At 38.5% G+C, this 6000-nt stretch overlaps 1 protein-coding gene across 1 annotated transcript in view; it reads right to left on the reverse strand.

The window, feature by feature from the left end:
* The window catches only part of LOC5574982, a 157758-nt gene extending 152053 nt beyond the window's left edge, over nucleotides 1-5705 (reverse strand). Inside the window, exon 1 of the mRNA XM_021842040.1 lies at nucleotides 4785-5705. The gene's annotated coding sequence lies outside the window, so the exon portion shown is untranslated. The remainder of the gene's footprint in view (nucleotides 1-4784) is intronic.
* Nucleotides 5706-6000: the final 295 nt, after the last annotated feature.

Below are 6000 nucleotides of genomic sequence, written 5' to 3' on the forward strand. Positions count from 1 at the left end.
AGATAGGAGAAAAGCACTAATATTCGTTCTATAAGAATTCTGTTTCAAGGTTCGGATTTCCATACAAAGTAAGCCAAAATCGTATGGATCGATCGAAAGCTAGTGCTGGACAAATATTGGTGCTTTTTCCCCCTATAAGCCTTTCGGCATCTCTGATGTGTAAATGTGGCTCGTATTCAAAATTGTCAGTGATAATATGATCAATCACAGTGGAAATTGTATTAGAAATTCGTGCAGCGAAAAGAGCATATATTTTGTATAGTATAATATATCCTGATGACTGTATTTTATTATGATATTGGAGAACAAATTCATTAGACACATCTAACAGGTTTATGATGAAGTTACCACAAATAATCATTATTTTGTATTTATGAAAAAAAATTTCGAGTTGATGCAAAAATACCGTGATGAATCACAATCTGGACGGTACCAATATCCAGTCTTCGAAATATCCTTTGCTGTACGTTACTTTGATCAATAAATTAAGGAGTACGAAAATGCACACTTCTCTTTTATCAATCCAACATTGTATTGGTTTACTCCTATCATTTCGGGCAAATACTGCATCAATTATTTCAAAAAATATTTATTTATTTATTTCCTCACGATAAATGGCTGGGCATGGCGTACTATTGGTACATCGCGTACCTACAGGAATAAAAAAGACCCCTTTGTGTGGTCCTTAGCCTCTTGCCCAGCAACCCCTATCCCTACCTCCTCGTGGTACTCGTGGTTCGATTCCCGCTCCAGTCGGTGGAAACTTTCCGTCAAACGAAAAATTCATCACTGGCCCATTGGGTGTTCCGTGTTGTCCGTTGCCTAATGTTCGTGATTGTTCAGTCTGTACAGCCTTTGGCTGAAGACAGTGTAAATTGTCTTTTAAATATATGAGTTATTTGAGTAACAACACATGGAAGTATCAACTTAATAAATTTCAAGGCTATCCCGTTAGGGTGGGGCTTATTTCCAAAAATCTTTCGTAGTCAGGATTTACAAAGTGGAAAATGATAATCGGTCCCAAAATAACATCCTGTGAAAAAATGAGATTTTTTGGTGAAGGTTTAGAGGTGGCGCAAAGGGCGTATGTGCAGTTTTCCCATTTTAGTGAACTCTGAAAAAAATTGGTATGCTTTTTAGCTTGTTTTGGTGATTTTAGGACCCTTAAGGACAAAAAATCACCTCAAAGTAGCGATATCTCTACTCCTTTAGATGATATTTGACGAAATATATTTTATGCATGCGATTTTTGGCCCTTGAATAGGTTACGCTGGCTGATTAATATGAACCCGAATAAGAATAGCTGGGGAGGATTCCTATGCTTGTAGAATGGAACGAAGAGCAGAGAAGAATGATAGAAAGAACAAAGAACACAAAAGAATGTAAGGTGGGGTGGGTTAAACAAGGGGGAGGGTGTAACTGATGATATTATATTAGAATCAACTATGGAGCCGTGAAAATATCTCGGTTGGATGTATGAGATGTGATTATATGCAAGTTTAACACTCATTTAGTATTTTAGAACGTTCGTTTGATATAACTCCAGCAATTGCTTTTATAATCTGAAAGAAATTACAGAGGGGCCCAAATCCATACAGGCTCAAAATCCGTACACTTCATACAAATAGAAGGAGTTTTATATAAAGTGGAAGGGTTTAGATTCATTTCTTAGGTGTTCGGATTTTGATCCCACACGATATATCTTTATTAGGTAAATCCATAAACGATTTTTGCTTTCCAGCAATAACACTTCTTGTTAGAATTTCCGCCGGAATTTCTGAATTATGATGCCATTTCAGCAATTAATTGCGTTTGGGGTTCCAATACTTCACTTTCGCCACAACACCTTCAATATAACTTCGGACAAACGAAAATGCAGATGAAGTTCAATACATCGTTCTACATCTGTTATCTGTGTATAAACAACAGCAGAAGGAAAAAAATCGGTAGTCAAAATTCAAATTAGTGCACGAGCTTCTATAGGGTGCAAGCAGGTCCGTCACACTCGGGCTCAGATTGTGTACCACATCTAGTACTGAATTCGGTCCCTCGGTAGTACAAAAGGTACCCAAGTTTGACAGATCGCAGTACACTTTTCACGGCATTCTAGATTACCTTATGAGCCATAAAATTTTGGGCAACTGCAAGGAACATCGAGGTCTTTAATTTGTCTTTGGTGCAAGAGATAAAGCACTTCAGGTTGAAAACCTCTCAAATAAAACCAAAATTAAGTCGTCGCAGTTCTGAAACATATTTTTTAGGACAGAGCTACATGAAGGAGTTTTCACAGGATGTCCTATGTATGTATAAATAATTATACAAATTAGTTATGAATTTAATAGATACTGCGTGAGGCTGAATTTCCAGGATGTAAATTTTGCAACGGTCCCTTTCGATATATTGCTATCATCATTCAGAAAAAAAAACAACCAAACGATTATAGAACTAAAGCAGTAAAGTGACGTGCATTTATCTATGTCTACCAGGAGAATAATGATGAAACTTCGCATGGAATAGGGTCCTAAAGCCCTGTCCTAATGTTAGTGCCAAACGCTTAAGTTTAGGTCAAAAACACATGTTTACTCAATTTTATAATGTTTTCCGTTGGTTTAAGTCAAAAATACATATTTTTTAGATTTTTTCACACCCCTTGGCTTAAACTCAAATTTTGGGTGTATTTTGTTTTCCGTGTCCCTTCCGAAATGTCAGATAGGAACAACCCCGGTGTTAAAACTAAAACCCCTGTGGTGTTTTTGTCGACTAAGCAAACGTCAAACATGATCAAAAGTGTCAAGGTTCATATATGGACCCAATTTTCAAATTAAAGTTTAAACATGATATAGCCGTTATTTGAGCGGGAAAAATTGTTAAAGTAGTTGCAGTAACATGCTCTTTCGTGTAATTAAATAAAAACAAGATTTTATTAAAAATTTTAGGACCCAATTAAAGATATTTTAGCCGTTATTGAAATTTTTCCATAAAGTCCAATAAAGTTGCAATAAGTTCCAATAAAATCGTATACAATGGATCGAAAACTAGAGAAGGTTAAAAAATTGATGCTCTTCCCCTACTTGAAGAAAAATTGCTCGAAATATTTCTGAAGTAGGTAATATTAAATAGAAGTCAAGGGGTCGGACCTGGTGTAGTTGTTAGAACACACACCTTTCACGCTGAGGATCTGGGATCAAATCCCATCCCCGAGATAAAAAATGAAAAAAATGAAGTCAATAAATATAATCATCGTTTACTAGATTCCTCAGTCACCCTCCCACCTGTTTAACCCACCCCACCTTACATTCTTCTGTGTTCTTTGTTATTTCTCTCATTCTTCTTTGCTCTTTGTTCCATTCTACTAGCATAGGAATTCTCCCCAGCTATTCATATGCTTATTCGGGTTCATATTAATCAGCCAGCGTAACCTATTCAAGGGCCAAAAATCGCATGCATAATATATATTTCGTCAAATATCATCTAAAGGAGTAGAGATATCGCAATTTTGCCCTTAAGGGGTCTTAAAACCACCAAAACAAGCTGAAAAGCATACCTAAATTTTTCAGAGTTCACTAAAATAGGAAAACTGCACTTACGCCCTTTGCGCCACCTCTAAACCTTCACCAAAAATTCTCATTTTTTCACAGGATGTTATTTTGGGACCGATGATCATTTTCCACTTTGTAAATCCTGACTACGGAAGATTTTTGGAAATAAGCCCCACCGTCTACTCCAACAGCATTAGAGATGAAAAAGTTAAGTGCAATTATTACATCAGATTCATCACAAACCAAAAATTTAAAGCCATAAGCGTTAGTTGATAGAAATGGGAGATTTTCTGAAGTTTGAATGAAATTTTCTCCGAATTCCGCAAATTCAATACTATCATTTTTGTTTGGTTAAACGTTAATTTGTTTCAACTTTTTCTAAACAGTTTGTGAGAGGTCGCATTCCGTAGTGTAGACGATGAATGATCACGTTTTGCTTTATTGATAAGACGGGAAACTCGGTTTTGAAGCCACTTGTATTGAGCATTATGATGTTCTTTCTGCTTTGACGCCAAATCAAATCAGGTTTCCTGCAAAGCCTCTACCGGATCTGTGATCTTGCAATGCTGCTCAAGAACTTTTCCCGTGCTTTGTAGATTTCATTTTAATCAAATATACTTAAAAGATATTCATAACACATCCTGACCATCTGTTCGGATAACCCGCATTACTCCATTGCTATTGATAGGTAATAAAGTATCGATTTCTGTACAGTTCTCTCAAGCGATTCCTAGCACAGGGAAAATGTAGAATGCCAATTATTTACTTTATATAACATTGGCAGAGTCTTTTGTTACCTAATTTCTTCATTAACTACATTGGTCCTTGAAAGGGGATTACCATCCGATTTCGGTAGGAAAATGTGAGAAAATCTTCAAATAAAAATCATCCTATGAATAAACATAGTTAAACGCCTGTCTCCGCCCACCTCGTTCGTCAAAATCAAGTCACACAGCTATAATAGGATTATATTACCTGAACAGAGATACAGCAAACCGTTTCTCAACCCAGTTTGCCCAGCTCTACTGGCAATTAGGTAACTTATGAAATGGATAACTAATCCAGGTGAGTGTCGTTTTCTTCGCCCGTGCCAAAAACAAAATCGCATAAAACAATAAAACTTTCATAATTACAGTTGCCCATTCTCTTCTTAATCATGCAAAATTTACTGCCCCTCTCTAATTGGGTCAAAGGAATTCTGGCAAGTAATATGGAACTTCCCCCACTACTGTCGACTGCACTTACCTTTCGTTCGGCCTCAAGGACTGTTACGTACTTATGTGCTTCCACTGCTTGTAATTCTCCGCTATTACGTTCCTGTGTGGAAATTCTTCTCCCCGTGCTCCGCTCAATATCCTGTCGACAAGAAGTTCTTCGATCTGAACTGCTGGTGGTGCAGGTACTCTGCCCTTTTTCTCTTCGCTCCCCCCACAATCCACTGAGTATCAAAATCGATTCGTCGTCCAATGGACGAATCGCACCTCGAAAAGAAATCACGTCACTTGCACTTGATATTTTACTCGGCTTCAAACACCCTCAAATGACACATTTTTCCTTCACTTTTTTCTCTCAATCAACTCGAGAAGCTTTGCAGATTGCGGTAAGGATATTGCAAAATCACTGCCTGCCTGCCACAAAGGAGGCCTTGGCGCCACCCTCGCTGCTGCTCTTCAGGCTACTTGGATTCCCTTCACATATTTTCTGCGGCTGCGATTGCTCTGATCTTATTTATCCGTTCTTTTGCTCTTCGCCAAAACCCGAAAGAACGGAAAAAAGACGATTTTCCTTCCACAGCCCACAAGCACCAAATCCAGAATTTCAGAACACCAGAATCGTTTCCCCTTTTTCCCTATAGGAAGGTAGCTTTTCGACGGGAACGATGGGGACAAAAATTGATTTTCCACTCCCACGAACAGGAAGGAGCACAGAGAAAATTTTCACGCACCCACCTTACTTTTTCGGGCACTTTTTGTCTGGAGAATCTCTTCCCGATTCCGATCACCAAATTGCACACCGTCTCAATCGTCACTTCCACTTCCGGAATCAGGCGTTATGATTGTCCACGGAAAATCCAAGAAAATCCTTTCGAGAAAAACTCGCGACGACAACGATCGAATGCGAAGTGTGTATCGCTACTTGTTTATCGATTGATTTGCTGATTTTTTTCTGCCTTCTCCACTGTCCGTTTTTGCTGGTTGCACTTTTACGGAGAATGGTGTTGTCTCGTTTTGGCTACACACGGGGGTTAGGCGAGCGAAAGGGACAAAATACTCGGCCGTGCGTGAGCAAGCGACAGAGGGGAGTGTCAAACCCGGATTAGCAATTTACCTGAGGGAAGGCAACTTGTTTGAAGGGAGTACGCATGGGGTTCCGCTCCCGGGAAAATCTTCATCGATAATTTGTGGGATTTGGAATTTCAAAACAATAGGGTGTTTTATGTATTATGGACAGAGCGTTACGC

This window comes from Aedes aegypti, chromosome 1 (assembly GCF_002204515.2).
Source record: "Aedes aegypti strain LVP_AGWG chromosome 1, AaegL5.0 Primary Assembly, whole genome shotgun sequence".
Classification (NCBI taxonomy): Eukaryota; Metazoa; Arthropoda; class Insecta; order Diptera; family Culicidae; genus Aedes; species Aedes aegypti.